We start from the raw sequence: 16,152 nt of genomic DNA on the forward strand, positions 1-16,152 counted from the left end.
TCAGGGATATACAGAGTCCCCAACCCTGTTTTCCCAGATCCTAAAAAAAGATTTGGATCCTATCACGTTCAAAGGGGGGTCCACCCTTGTTCAGTACGTTGATGATCTATTGTTAGCCTCGCCCACTTTAGAGGCCTGTGAGCAAGATACTTTGACACTCCTCACAGCTTTAGCTCAGAAAGGCCACAAGGCCTCAAAATCTAAATTGCAGCTCTGCAAGTCTAAGGTACATTATTTAGGGCATGATATCTCAGCAGGAGAACGACACCTTTCCCCTAGTAGAGTTGAAGCTATCCTCAACATTCCCAAACCTATGACTAGAAAACAGATGAGGGGATTCTTAGGTGCAACGGGTTATTGTAGACAGTGGATCCTGGGTTATGCTGCTTTCGCAAAACCCTTGCAAGCATTCACTCATGATACCACCCCGGAACCCCTCCCTTGGACTCCTGAAGCCGAACAAGCATTTGTGGTCCTTAAGCAAGCCCTCACTCTTGCTCCTGCTCTTGGACTTCCTAATTATAAGAAACCCTTTACCTTGTTTTGTCATGAACGGGAAGGAATCGCTTTAGGAGTACTCACTCAGCTGCATGGTGAAAAGCATCGCCCAATTGCATATTACAGCTCTGCCCTTGATCCCGTAGCTGCGGGACTTCCTCCTTGCCTCCGTTCAGTTGCAGCTGCTGCCTTGTTGGTTGAAAAGGCAGATTCTCTAGTTTTGGGACACTCTTTAACCGTTGCAGTTCCACATGCTGTGATGGCCCTTCTGCTCAAGGGCAAAACTCAGCACATTTCCAATTCCCGTCTTACTAAATATGAGAAACTTCTACTGTCAGCTGCAAATGTAACCTTAAATCGCTGTTCAATTCTGAATCCTGCGTCACTTCTGCCTATTGCCTCTGATGGTGAGCCTCATGATTGCCTGTCTATCACAACTCAATTGTTAACCCCTCGAACTGACCTCAAGGACATTCCTATCCCGAACTCTGACCTTGTTTTGTTTGTTGATGGTTCCTGTCTTAGAAATGATGCAGGCAAATTAGTTGCGGGATATGCAGTATGCACTCAGTACGCTGTTTTGGAAGCCTATTCTTTACCCCAAGCTCGTTCTGCTCAAGTTGCTGAACTCATTGCTTTAACACGTGCTTGCATTCTTGCAAAAAATCAAACCACAACCATTTATACTGACTCTAAGTATGCTTTTGGTGTTGTTCATGATTTTGGACAAATCTAGAAACAAAGAGGGTTCCTCACTTCATCAGGGACCCAAATCAGTCATGGTTGTTATGTAAAAGCGCTCTTAGAAGCTGTTCAATTGCCTCTTGCTATTGCTATTGTTAAATGTAAAGCTCATGAGAAACCGTTTGATGATGTCACACGAGGAAATGATCTGGCAGACCGTTCTGCCAGAAATGCGGCCCTTTCTGGCCCACAGGCTCCTAACTCTGTTTTTGTTTGTTTTTCAGCAGACCAGTCTCCTTTGGCTAGCCTTTCAAGTCTGGCCCTTCTTCAAAATCAGGCCCCAAAAAAGGAAATAAATGACTGGCTGCGTGCAGGATGTTCACTGCACCCCGACTCTCTCTGGCGCTCCCCGGACGGCCGCCTGGTGGCGCCTAGAGAGCTTTTGCCACATCTTGCTCGTTTAACCCACTCTGTGGCCCATACGAGCAAGGGAGGAATGATTGCTACAGTACAAAGAAATTGGTTTGCCCCAAATTTTCCTTCCATGGCACAACAGTACTGTAGCTCCTGTCCCATCTGCTTAGCTCACAACATTGGGCAACGGGTAAAAACGACACCCGCAGCCCATCCCCCTCCATGGGGACCGTTTGTAAATCTGCAAATTGATTTTGTGCAGCTACCTAAGTGCTGTTCTTATGAATACATTCTTGTTATTATTGATGTGTTCTCTGGATGGGTGGAAGCCTACCCATGCGTACGTGCTGATTCCATCACTGTAGCAAAGAAATTGCTCAAAGAATTCATCCCTAGATTTGGATTGCCTCTCACAATAGATAGTGACCGTGGCACCCATTTCACAGGACAGATAGTAAAAAACATCTGCCAAGCACTCAACATACAGCAACACCTACACTGTAGTTATCATCCACAGTCAAGTGGTGCTGTAGAACGTAAAAACTCTGATTTAAAAACGCGCATTTCGAAGATTTGTGCTGAAACAGGCCTCAAATGGCCTGATGCACTGCCCATTGCTCTTATGCACATTAGAAACACTGTTAACAGAAAACATGGCCTAACCCCTTATGAAATACTCATGGCACGACCCATGAGGATGCCAGCTACACCACCTGTTGCCCCTCACCAAACAGACCTACAATTAACTGATGAAACTGTACTAAATTATTGCAAGGCATTAATGAAGTATGCCAGGTCTGTTCATTCACAGGTCCAAGAAGCCTTACCTCAACCACCGGATGTTCCCTGTCACAACCTCGAACCAGGGGATTGGATCTACGTAAAGGTCTATCAACGGAAAAACGCACTTCAACCCAGATGGAAAGGACCTTTCCAGGTACTTCTGACCACTAATTCTGCTGTTCGTTGCCAAGGTCACCAAACGTGGACTCACGCCTCGCACTGCAAGAAGGTATCACCTCCATTGGACCCCGAAGCAGCTGTATTCCAACCAAGGTTGGGATCTTTCCCTGAGGCCAAGGACAAAGACCCTCAGGACCTCACTCAGGCAAGTGAGGAGCATCAGGGTGCAAGTGCTAGTAACCTCTCCCCTGCACCCAACACCTCAGCCCAGCCGGATTCATCAGTTGAAGAACGAAGATATCATCTTCGGCCTCGAAGAAAGTGAATGCTCCCATTCGGAAGATCACCACCTCGATCAAGACCAAGAGCCAACATTATCAGTCCTTTAGGTAACTTGAGCCCAGAGGACGAAGAAAGACTTTGGCTGCCATCCTGGGTTTGGCTGGCAGTGTTCTTTTTCTTACTGGTGCTGGTTATGTTTGTTGTTAAGATTCTTTGTCCCTCCTGTATCTAAAAATGGCACTGAAATCCTTATATATCACACTTGGGTATCTCAGTATCACCCAAGGGGGGTGGGAGAAAAATTTGTATTTGCAGATCTCCCATGCGGTGGCTCAAGCTGGAAATAAAAGTGACTGCTGGATATGCTCTCACAGCCCAGCACACCTACACCAAGGAATCCCAATGATCGGAGTACCAATATCCCTCCAGCAATGGGGAACAATAAACGGCGGCTTCGTTAGACACTACTCGTTAGCTGCCCATCGATCCGCTCCTAAAGAATGGAGGGCCGCCCCTGCTAACTGGATAATCTCCCCAAGAGTAGAGGCGCCTTTCTGTTACAGATCCAACAACACCGGAGCTTATAATAAAGCCACACCTGTAGGACACTACCCTCATTGCCTAACTACTCTAGATTATAGCCCTAGTAGCACCAGTGGAATCCTGTTGGGTAACGTACCCTCTCTCAATTGTACAGGATTCATGGTCTACAACTTTTCTAAGGAACCTCATGTTGCTCTCATTGCAAACAGATCAGAATTTTACATTCACTCCAATTTTACTTCTTGTAATATATCTCGGTCCAGCAGAATAACAGCTGAACGTGGACCGTCCTATACGATGCATATCAATCGAAAGTGCCGGATAGGGCACAACAACTGCCGAGATTTGAGTACCCTTTCTGCCCCAGGCCTTTACTGGCTCTGCGGAAACAGGGCTCATAAAATCTTGCCCTGGAATTGGGTGGGGGCATGCACTCTTGGACGTGTTATCCCTGGTTTCGAAATGCATAGTGCAATATATCTGGAACAAGTAAAAAATTTCAACCATCACATGAAAAGGGCGGTTAACCCCTTAGCTACCAGAAACACAGGGTTCCATCGATTTGTGAGAACCTTCATACCGTGGCTTGGAGTAAGAGAATTGGAACTAGCCATAATTAACATTTCAGCCACAATGGAAGCTATGGGAAATGCCACTGCGGATGCAATTCAGGCTCTGCAAAAAGAGATCTCCCAGATCTCACAAGTAACTATACAACACCGCATAGCCCTAGATTACCTATTGGTATCCCAGGGAGGAGTATGTGCCTTAGTAAACTCCACCTGTTGTGTCTATGTCAATCAGGACATGCGAATCGAAACTGACATTCGCAAAATCCGAAATCAGTTGAGGGTCCTACATCAAGTGGCCTCAGAAAATACTGACTGGGGTCTAGAAGAAATGTGGTCTTGGCTAACCTCCTGGCTCCCAGATTTCGGGGCCCTTGGCAAGAAAATCCTGTATGGAATATTGTTTGTCTTGATAGTTCTGATAATGTTCTATGTCTTAATGCAACTGATCCTCTGCTGCGTGAAAGCCAGCAGGGGAAGCTTTAGCAAGGCAAGAAAACCCACAGCAGAGTCTAGAATAATGGTGTTACAAAAGTGTGAGCAGATTGAAAGAAAACATGAAAGGCTGCATGATGAAATAGAGGGGCTCATGAGAATGGAAATTTAAGGCTAAAGTGAGACTAAATAGTCTCAAAGGGGGGGGCTGTGGAATCAGAAAAAATATATGCCTTAAACTTTGATTATTTTAGTTATAAGATGACATAACCGCTTTGTGTAGAATTGCTGGCTCGGTACAGTAGAACAGATAAGGGCAAGTGTTTGTTCTTTGTAACTCTTCTGCAAATGCTTCGCTCACCGCGGCCTTGAAGGTAGAAAAAAAAAAAAAAAAAAGTATGTACAAAGTAGATTTCCAGGTGCAAGAAGGAGGTTTGTGAACTAACCCTATCTCCCCCATAATTCCCATCCTGATAACAGCAAAGAAATAATGAAGTAATATTATAGCCGCTTTTCATGCTAATTTCACTATATGATCACGTGAGTTGTAAGCGACTGTTAAAAAGTATATAAGCCTCCTGATTTTGCTCTTGGGGGGGGACCCCTTCCAAGTGCTTGGGAAATCCATGTCACTTTGGAACTCCCCCTACAGCTGTAGTTTCTTTTGAATAAAAGCTTCTGCTGACCTGACCCAAAAGTACTCTGTGTGTGTTTCCACGACAGATGAAACACACTGAGAAAAGCTGATGCTACATGTTAAGCAGAAACTTGCTGTTAACACACAGCTCTGTAAAACATTGCTATCTATTTATTGCTGCTATTTATTGCTATTTGTCTTGATGTCTGAAATTAGGAAACTCTCATCCTATTTCCCACAGCTTTATAAGGCATTCAGATGAGTTATACAGCTATAATACAGAAAGGAGGGTAAAGAAGAGTTCAAAAGATCTGAATGGACTTCTTGAAGAAAGTCTTGTTATAAGGGGCAATTTCTGAGAGGGAGGAAATCATCTCCAATTGCTTCCACCTGCTTCGTGTTTATTCTTCTGATGGCCCTGCTCTTTTCCTTAAATACCTCTTGCACTGGATACCAGAATTTCTGCTAAGATTTGACACAAGTCATTTGACATAAATGGAGGCAAAAAAATTGATTGTACCCGTATGTCTGTTCTCAATTGGCAATGTTTTGTGGGCATTGTATTAGAAGAGGGATTTACAGACAGAGAAATGGCTTGGGAGAGTTGTGGGGGGAACATTATTCCAAACATGAAAGACAGAGTGCAAAATATGAAAGTCCTGGTGGGAAGGCAAGAAGAGAACAAGTGTGTAGTCAAGCTGGTGCTGATGCTGAAGGAGGCAACCGATGATGCAGTGAGAGAGCAGTCGTGGCAGCGGTGCCCAGAGGAGGAGCTGCAGGTGCCACTAAGTAGCCGGGGCAGGCACAGGGCACCACACTGAGGGAGGAGAGCTTTTTCCTTCTCCCACCCTGGCCAGGTGGCATGGCACTTAACAGGATCCTGCAGCACCTGGTTAAGAGGCACTCATCTAACCTGGATCTTCCTGCTTCAGGGGCCAGCAACCACTTAGGAGCGGTGTGCTGAAATAATGCAGTTTGGGCTGAGGCTGGCTGCTACCTGTAGCCACTTCCTAATGGCCTTGCTGCTGAATTGCCACTGATGTTCTGGCGCTGGGGTTTGGATTAAATCACTTGGGGGGCAGTTTGGGTTGGTTTTTAGTGTGTGGAAAAGAGGGGTCCTATAGTGGGTGACTAACGGATGCTTCGCTGAAAAGTTCCTATGTGGGGGCACCAAAACCGGAAAGGAGCATGTCCAAAGGGACCAACTGTCCAATATTAGTTTGCATGCAGTATCGGAGCAAAGACGCTTGTTGACCTGCAGTGGAGGATGCAGAGCAGCCTTTTCCATCAAATGGTTACTTGGTGATTATTACTGAGTTCCTTCATTTTCTCTGCTACCCTGAAGTAGGTCTCTTTATTGTGGGCTGTTTTAACTTGCTGTGCATCCAAGTACCACAGTGATGGCCTTATTAAAAAAAAAACAAACTAAAGCATTGATTATAATAAAAATAGCATGCCATTCAAATAGCTTCTAAAATCTGATTCATTGCCAAGGGTTTCAAGCTGCATTAAAAAAAAAGACAGCCCAAAGGCTTATATGCTCCAAGCAAGAGGTCTACATACCCACGCTGCAACTATGCCCCAAAGAACCATGGAATATAGGGTTGGGGGGGGGAAGGGGGTCGTACACACCGATCCCTGGGTGTGCAGGCGTGCAGGCGTACGCGTCTGTGTGCATTCACACCTGACTGTTTGTAGATGGCGGTGAATGGCAAGACCTTGGTTTCTGGGGCCCATGCTGTCATTTGTATCTAGGTGCCTTGACAAAGCTCTGCTGGGAGCGAGGAGCTGGTCAGGGAGCCCAGGGTCAGCTGAGAGGCTGCAGCTGATGCCAGTTACCGTATCACCACGATCAGCACCCTTGTGTGTCAGCATCCAGAGGTCACAACTGGGAACCTCACGTGTGTGTGTGTGTGGGGGGGGGGGGCAGGGGGGCGGTCTTTTTCTCTGTTCTTCTCCCCATCTAGCACTTGCCTTCTTTCAGTCTCTTCATATCACCGCACCCCCATGGTGCCAGGGTCTTCTTCCCTGTGCTCTTTCACCCACTGCTCCACCCTGGTGCATTTCTGCTCCCCACAAAAGCAGCTCCTCCCCACCGTGCATGTCCCTGGCAAGAGGAGGAGAAGAGATGGTGAGAAGTAAGGGGAGCTTGAGCTCTGGCTGCAGGGCTGAGCACCAGGTGGCCGGGCTCACCCCAGTCCTGGCCCCTCGGGAGCAGTGCCGGGATCAGTGGGATCTGAAGCAGTGCCTTCTGGACAATGTCTTGGCACTAAAGGCCCAGATGTGTGCTGACAGGCTTCACCTGTCCCCCAAAGGTAAGAATGTGTTTTCTTTTAGGTTGGCGGATCTCCTCTGGCGGGCTTTAAACTAGGCTTGCTGGGGGGAGGGGAAGATGAGGGCGGGGGAAGCTGTGGACCACCAAACCATGTGGCACCCACAAGGACAGCCCAGCCTGAAGAAAGAACATTGGGAACCTACAAGCCGTGGGGCGGCCAGCACTACGGCACAGGTAAGCAACGAGAAGGTAAGAAATAAGGGGCCCCTTGGGACTCGGAGCAGGGGGGCAGCAAAGGCACCTGTCGCAGGGCTCAAGTGCCTACATACTAATGCTAGGAGCATGGGGAACAAGCAGCATGAACTAACGCTCCTGCTTGCACAAAACACCTACAACTTAGTAGGGCAAACGGAAACCTGGTGGGATTCATCCCACGACTGGGCGGTACATATTGAGGGTTATAGATTGTACAGAAAGGACAGGGTGGGGAAAAAGGGGGGAGGGGTTGCGCTCTATGTCAATGAGCAATATACGTCAACCCTCATCAAGACGGAATCCAAGGATGAGGAAGTAGAAGGATTGTGGGTTAGGCTACATGGGGGGCAAGGAGAAAGGGATTTGGCGGTAGGGGTCTGCTACAGACCCCCACATCAAGGGGAAGAAATAGATGCGGGGCTCCTGAGGCAGCTCACAGAGACCATAAAAGCTAAAGAGGCGGTAGTCATGGGGGACCTAAACTACCCAGACATCTGCTGGGAGACACGGACGGCAAAGTCCCACCACGCACACAGGTTTCTAACCTGTGGACAGGACCTCCACCTGACACAGGAGGTACATGGTCCCACTAGGGGGAATGCCATACTGGATCTGGTATTGGCAATGGGGGATGACATGGTAGGGGACCTACAGATCAGTAACCATCTGGGGGACAGTGATCACCTAATAACAGAATTCACCATAAGACGTCGAGTGGGTAAGGTAACTAGTAGGGTGAAAGTACTAGACTTTAGGAAAGCTGATTTAAGTGAACTCAGGCGATTAGTCAAGGACGCACTGCAGAGTAGTTTTGAAATGATGGAAGCCCAAGAAGGGTGGCTGTGCCTTAAGGAAATGGTCCTTCGGGCACAAAGCAAGACGATCCCCATGCGGGGTAAAAGAGGGAAAGGGGCCAGGAGACTTCCTTGGCTGACCGCAGAAATCCAGGGCAGCCTAAGGGCCAAAAGGGGAGCACATAAAAAGTGGAAACAGGGAGAGATCACCAAAGACGAATATACCTCCTCTGCTCGTGCTTGTAGGGAGGCAGTTAGATGGGCCAAAGCTACCATGGAGCTGAGGATGGCATCCCAAGTAAAGGACAAGACATTCTTCTTTAGATATATAGGGAGTAAAAGGAAGGCCCAGGGAGGAATAGGACCCCTGCTAAATGGGCAGAAACAACTGGTGACAGACAAGGGGGACAAGGCTGAACTCCTCAATGAGTTCTTTGCCTCAGTGTTCCCAAGCGAGGGACACGACAAGTCCCTCACTGGGGTTGTAGAGAGGCAGCACCAAGGCGCCAGACTGCCATGCGTAGACCCTGAGATGGTGCAGTCACTTGGAACAACTGGATGCCTTTAAGTCGGCAGGCCCGGATGAGATCCATCCGAGGGCGCTGAAGGCACTGGCCGACATCATTGCAGAGCCACTGGCGGGAATATTTGAACACTCGTGGCGCACGGGCCAAGTCCCGGAGGACTGGAAAAGGGCCAATGTGGTCCCCATTTTCAAGAAGGGGAGGAAGGAGGACCTGGGCAACTATAGGCCAGTCAGTCTCACCTCCATCCCTGGCAAAGTCTTTGAAAAAAATTATCAAGGCTCACATATGTGAGAGCCTGGCAGGACAAATTATGCTGAGGAGAAACCAGCACAGGTTCGTGGCAGGCAGATCGCGGCCCAGGTCCCTGCCCTTAGGTGTCTCTACTGTCCCCACAGCACCGACTCCCCTCCCCCACGGCACCCACAGGGGACACGGCTCCCCCACTGCCCCCCAGCCCCACCACACTGCCCTGCACTTGGCCCCGGGCCCCACAGCCCCCACCCACGGCCAGGCGGTGTTGTCCTGAGCGTGTCCCAACAGCCCAGACACCAGTGGGGCCTCTCGCCCAGCACCTCTCCATTCCCACCCGCAGACCCTGCCCCCCAGCCCTCTGCAATCCAAATAGGTCCGCAAAGGGGTTATTTACATTACTTTGGGCAGCTGAAGGTTTGTAGCAAGTGTGGGAGGGGAGGGCATATAGCAGCTTTTTCCCAGCACACAATTTATCTTCACTGCGGGGAAAAGAAGCACAGAGCAGGGGCTGTGAGCATGAGGAAAGTCACTTGTGGGGCATGTGGGGAAGAGGGGCACATACTGAAAAAGTGCCACTTTTCCTATGTGAAGAAAGGGAGACCACAAGAAGAAAGGGAAGAGAAGGGTACGGAAAAAGAGGGGAAGATGTGCTGAGTTATGGAGGGGAGCGTGGGGGAAATGGAGACAGAGGGGGAGGAAGAACAAGATGGGGGGGAGGGGGATGTGTTAGAAATGGCATTGAAGATTGAACTTGTTCCAACAAGCTTTCTTCTCCCACAAGTATCAGTCAGACACAAGCACACAGGTGAACAGAATCCCTCTGAATCCAGCTGGGTGTCCAGCTGACACCCTCATGGGCCCACATTCAGTTCATAAGGGCACATCTGAGTCAAACTGGGTCAATCAGCCTGTACAAGCTGATCCCCTTATGCGTTTCAAAATCAGCACATCCCAATCTTTGGCCTCTTGATGAGCGGACCCCACAGTAATTTTGGCCTTCACAGGGATCTTTAGCTTAGGTAAAAGAAGCGTTGCTGCAGAGCATGGGAGGAAAGGGAAGCAGAGAAGTAAAAATACACCCAGTTACTACCAGTTTGACTATAAAAGTTATTTATTGCTAAGCATATGAAATATAGAAAGGTACTAGTAGTAATAGATATGCAAAAGAAAAACACACACAAAACAATTACAGTACGACCCTGGTTTCACTAAGTATTTAGGGAACTTAGCTCAAGCTTAACTAATACAGTTCAGGTTCAGAAGTTTGCACCTAGAGAGAAAAGAGAGAGAGCGCGTTGGGATCTCACCAGTCCAAGGTACTCAGGCTGCAGAGCCGACAGGCACAGTTTGTAGCACAGTTCTTGAAGAGAGAGACGATCTGTTCTTCCACCATCCCAAGAACGACAGGGGATGGTGTCAGCACAGGAGTTTCCTTCTTTCTCTCTCTCTTCTTTCTTCTGCTTTGTCGTTGTCTTCTTCTTGAAGCACACATTTTTTACAGATTTTTATACCCTCAGTTCAGCTGCTTCAAAGCATTCTTAATTGTGTAAATCATTCTTTTCTATTGACAAGGGGTTTGGAACATCAAGAAACTGACTGATGATCAGGAAACACTTAAGATTAGGGAGTAATCAAATGCTTGGGAGCCAGCTTGAGAGTCCTATGGATAGCAGATATCCCATCAGTATATCTTATCGTTTCTTCAGAAACAATAGATAGCTTGCAGCATCAGGATTTTGGATTTTTACTTGTGCACAAACCTCAGCTTAGCATGACTTTTCCAGATTTTACCATAGTCTTTTAACACACTTAAAGCAATTATTGGGATGCTCAACCTTTTGTGGACAGGACTCCCACCAGTCGTTTCAGGAAAAGTATGACAACACCTGTGATTAGGGCTCCAGTAGGCTGGATGTTGTGATGAACCCTTAACCATCGTTCAAATGTTGCCCATACCCCCTCTGACTCCGTCTCTTGCCTCAGCATTCCTAACCCGGCAACCGAGTTTTAGTCAATCAAGTTTAAATAAGCCTCCCATAGTGGGACCGGGGAATGTACGGCCCGAGATGCCTATTCAACTTAGAGGCATGTGTGTGTCTGGGGGGGTGGAAGAGTCCTTAGTAAATCCAGATTAGAACTGGTCTGATAAATGCTGAGCTGGGTGTGTGTGAAGATGGGGAATCTGTGCTCCAAATGTTAAATCAACCCATCATGCAGTGCTCTCCTGCTTCTCTGGTCCCAGAATTCACTACAGTGTCTGCTTCAGGCTTTCTGTTCTCCATCTCTCATGTAAATGAATGGTCATCTGGTTCCATCTCGGATGCAAATGAGACCTAGGGCAGTTGGTTCACTCTTGTCACCCTTATCTGGAGGGTCTTAGGTGCGTCTCTCACTGCATCCTAATCAGTTTCATTTATGTAGGGGGGTGGGGGGGGGGGGGGGAAGAGTCAGACAGACTGCATCCTGTGCCAGGGTTCCCAAGAACACAGCTGAGACATAACAACCCACTCCCCTTCCCAAATGTCCTTCAAACCCTCCTCCCCTATCCAATTTCTTAACCACCTCCCCATGCTGTCCATTGTTCCCCCCCCCCGCCACACACACACACACCACACACACACACACCCACCCACCCACCCACCCCCCTCCCTCCCTATCCCCCTCTTCAATAATACAATTATAATCCCCAACAAACACCTTGTTCCCTCCCCATCCCCCACATATCTCCAGCTTCTGGAAAAATTCCCTGTGCTCAGCCCTCACTGCAGGTGCATACACATTAAAAATCCCCACCTCCACCCCCACCTTCAGGTGCTGCAAGCAACCCTCAATTAGCATTTCTACTGCCAACACCCTCACCTGTGCCTCCTTAAGTAAAATACCCACCCCCACCGCCCTATTCCCTTCCGCCCCTGCCCACCAAGGTTGCCCCTTCTCCCATTGTTTCCTTAAAAACCCATAATTCCCCTCCCACCCTATCCCACACTCCTGCATGCAAATTATATCCGCTGAAATAGTTCCAAACACTTCCACACCCTCTCCCACCTCTTCCTCATCAAAAGGCTCCTCATGTTTAACCAGGCCACCCTCAACATCATTTCCAAATCTTTCAAAACAAAAGGAACACCCTTATCCCCTTACCCCTCCACCCCACTCCCACTCTCCAACTCACTCTGACCCTTTCACCAGGAACAGAATCCCTTGTCTCCATATTCCCATAGTCGCCACCAAACCCTCCACCGCTCCAGGGCTCAAAAATCCCACCCTCTCCTCCCCCTCCCCTGTTCTGTCTCTCCCCCCAACCACCTTCTCCTTCTGTTTCCCTTCCCCCTTCCTCCCCTCCCTCTTTCCCCAACTCTCCAGGTTCGTCCACTTCCACTCCCACTCTTTTCTTCCCCCCTTCCCCCCTCCCGGCTGCTTCTTCCTTTTCTTTAAACCCCCCTCCTGCCCTTGCTCCAGGGCTTCCATTCCTTCTGCCCAATCTCCCCCCTTGGGCTTTTCTGCTCCCCCTAATTGCTCCATCATCCCTCTCAGTTGTTTCAAAGCCTCACCCCCACCTTCTCTCTCTCCCTTTTGTTCTTCTCCCTTCCCCCTCCACTTCTTCCTCTGAAAGCCCCAGCACTGCTTCTTCAATCCCTTGTTGACCCCCCTCCCCCTCAGGTGTCTCCTGTACAAATCATCTCCTCCTCCTCCACCCGCACCTCCAGCTGTTCTTCATTCCCTCCTCCCTCCACTCCCCTCTGTTTCTCCCCCTCTCCCTGCACCTGTACTCTGTTTGTGTAGGAGTACGGGCACTCCCGCTGAATGCGACCCTCCTGCCTACAGCTGGTGCACACCAGTTTCTGTACAGAACTGTGCTCTGTGCCCCATTCCCCTACACCGAAAACGAACTGTTAACGAACAAAACGCAGCCAAGTGCCCCCCCAACCCACACCTGCTACACACCTTCGACTGGTCATGGTACGTAACATACCCCCTGCAAGGCCCAATTTGAACCACCGACAACAAATGCCTCACACCCCCAGGGTTCCCCACCTCTTCCTGCAATAAAACTCGTGCCCTCCACCCGTCAAAAACCCTCTCCACATTCAGCACGCTGCACCTTTCCCTCCAGCCAATCCATCACATCCCCCTCCAAAACATCAGTGTACATCTTAATAAACAACACCCGCTCCCATGCTTTCTGGCCTACTTCGAAATTTAGCCCCTCCAACTCCCCGCGCTCCACAGCTGCCTTGTACGTCTCCCAAAAAGCAGAGTAGGCCTTGCAGTTCCAAAAGGACACGTGCCACTCCTTGAAATTATCAAATGACACCACACAACTCAAGTCCACAGGCTCCACCTTCAGTGTGGCAAACAGTACCCGCGCCATAAAGTCCCCCCAGCTCAAAGTCTTTGCGCCGTTAAAACCCTTTCTAGCCAAAGTCACTTTGACCCTCCGTCTTATGTCCCTCCTCCCGTCTCCATCTTTCTGCTCCGGACCAGAACGTATCGTCATCCATGCCGCCTCTTCCTCCTGCCCACGAACCTCCTGCCGTCCGCCCTCCGCTGCCGGTCCATCCTCTTCAGGTGTCTTCTTTCTCCCCCCCCCCCCCCACTCTCCCAGCTGGTCCTTCCCACAAAGCTCCATCCCTCCTCCGCCGCTGTCCACTCGCCTCCGTCTCTGCTCTGCTCGCCTCCTCCCGTCTCCCGACTTCTCTCCCCACTCTCGCCTAGATCTTGCTCTCCTCCGCTCCGCTCCCGTCTGCTCCACCAACTCCATTGCCACCGCCACCTCCATGATCGCCCTTGCCGTCGCCAACCCTGCTCTCCTCCCAGCGCCTGGCCTCCCGAGGCCCAACCAGGCAGTGGCCGGACCTGAGCCCGACCGCCAAACTGATCTGAGCCTTCAAGAGGCTGAGAAATGATAACCCACCCAGGGTCGGAGGGGGGGCCCTGCAAGCAGGGCCAGGAGTGGCCCCAGCGGTGTGGCGACTGACTGACCAGCTGGCTGGCTCTCCTGCAGGAAAGCCACCATGTGGGCGGGGCTGGCAGATGTGTGCCTCTCCTTCCTTGACCCGACTCCTTGCTTCAGTCGGGTGCGCCCGGGTTTCTAGCATCTTTTTAATCCTCTTCCAGGTGATCCGTCCTGTGGCGGCGTGGTGACTGGTCGGCTCTCCTGTGGGAAAGCCACTGTGTGGGCAGGCCGGGGCTGCCAGGTCAGGTGTGCCCCGCTCCTTCCTCGACTCGACCTTGTCCTCAACTCGACTCCTTGCTTCAGTTTGCCCAGGTCTCAGTCTACTGCCTTCATTCAACTGGACTGGACTGGCCTGGCTCACACCCCACTGCTGTGTCTGGTCGTCAACAACGACAACACTCGACGAAGGCAGCATCTGGTTTTACGGGGCCTTGTGGGCCAAGCCAGGGAGCAAGGGGGGGAGGCTGCAAGGCCTGCCAGTAGCAGGGAAGGCCCCAGCCCGCCGGCCTCCTAAGCCCTCCGGGTGCCGCCACCCAGGCCATGGCGGGCCCTCTGCAACCTGGACCAGCTCCCAGCCAACACCCCCTGCCCACCTGGGCCCGGGCTTCATGGCCCCCTGCCAGCGGGGTAGGCCCCCCAGCAATGCCACCCGGCAGGCCGGGGGGCAGGTGGGTGCGTGCCCACCTGCACACCTGCCGGCCTCCCGGCTTGCTGCCCAGTGGCCTTTTGCATAGGGCACCCCCCCAGGGCTGGCCTGGGGTCACCAGCTCCAGGAGGCCCATGCTGCTGCTGCTTTTGGAACCGACAGAGGAGAAAGGCGCTCCCCCCCAAAAAGGGGAGTGGGCACCGGGCCCAGAGGCACTGCAATACCGGGCCAATGCGCGGAGGGGCTGGAGCAAGCTCTGAGGCCCGCTCCCAGCACCAAAAATGCATCAGTCCTCATAAATCAAAAGACATATCAGAAATTAAACTGATAAGAACAGATTTTTTTTTCTTTTTATTAAAAAGTACCAAAAATATTTGAAAACTTTCAACACAAACAACAAAATCTTCCAACTTTTCCGATTCAAAACACAACCTATACATTAAACCCCGTAACATAACATTCCTTTCAAGACAACAAAAACACATTACTTCCCCCCCAACCACCAAAATAAAACGCTTCAGCATATCCCTCCCACCTTCGCCACCACCAATTCAACCTCTTTTTCATTTCAACCACTCCCTCTTTCAGTATTTAACACAAAATCATAATATATATATTCCCTTTTAGATTTCCATTTTCCTCCTTCCCCTTATCCCAACTCTCCCTCCTTCTACTCAAATAACCTCCTCCACTCAATCCCCTCCCACTCCCCTTCCCCTCTCTCTGCAATACCCCAACTCCGCATTCAACAAATAAATACTCTTGCGGCGTAAAATAAAGCCCCTTTTGCACTAACAAACACCTCACCTTCCATACCGCCACCTGTGTACAAAGTAACAAAACCCTAATTTCCCATTCCCTCTCCTTGTGGTTCACTAACCCTTACCAAGCCCCCTCACAGTTAACAAAAGCCCCCCACCCTACCGTTCTACAAAACCTACTCACCCTCTGCCATACCCTTTGTGCAAAACTACATTCCCATAAAACATGGGGAAAAAAAAAAATTGCCTCCTCCCTCATGCACAATTCTTACGGACACTCTGCCCATCTCAGCAAACCCCATCGCCGTTGCTCCACCCTTACCGGTAACACCTTTCACACCACCCGCCAAGCAAAATATTCGTGCTGCCCCTTCCACCTCTTTCTCACTATTCCCTTCCATACCCTCCCCACCTGCGCGCACAACAACTCCCCTATATCCATCATCCCATCCCTTCCCTTGATCTCCCTCAATACCCTCTTAGCCTCCCCCAACCCCTTTACCCTCAAGAAATTCTACCCCTGCGTGTACCACTTCACCGGTCTATCTGCCCACAACCGCCTCCACCATCCGCCATACAACCCCAACCTCCTTAAATACCTCCCCGCCCAGTATCTACATAACTCCCCCACTTTCCTCCCCTCCAACCTCGCTACCCTCACCACCCCTTTCCAAAAATACACATAAACAAAGGCTTCCAAATCAGGTAACCCCCACCCTC

General features: G+C 50.1%; 1 non-coding gene across 1 annotated transcript; it reads right to left on the reverse strand.

Annotated features, from left to right (window-relative positions):
- Positions 1 to 14,861: 14,861 nt before the first annotated feature.
- Positions 14,862 to 15,045, reverse strand: LOC132247917 (U2 spliceosomal RNA). Its single transcript, XR_009459313.1, has one exon. It is a non-coding gene; the product is annotated as a U2 spliceosomal RNA (small nuclear RNA).
- Positions 15,046 to 16,152: the final 1,107 nt, after the last annotated feature.

This window comes from Alligator mississippiensis, chromosome 1, assembly GCF_030867095.1.
Source record: "Alligator mississippiensis isolate rAllMis1 chromosome 1, rAllMis1, whole genome shotgun sequence".
Classification (NCBI taxonomy): domain Eukaryota; kingdom Metazoa; phylum Chordata; order Crocodylia; family Alligatoridae; genus Alligator; species Alligator mississippiensis.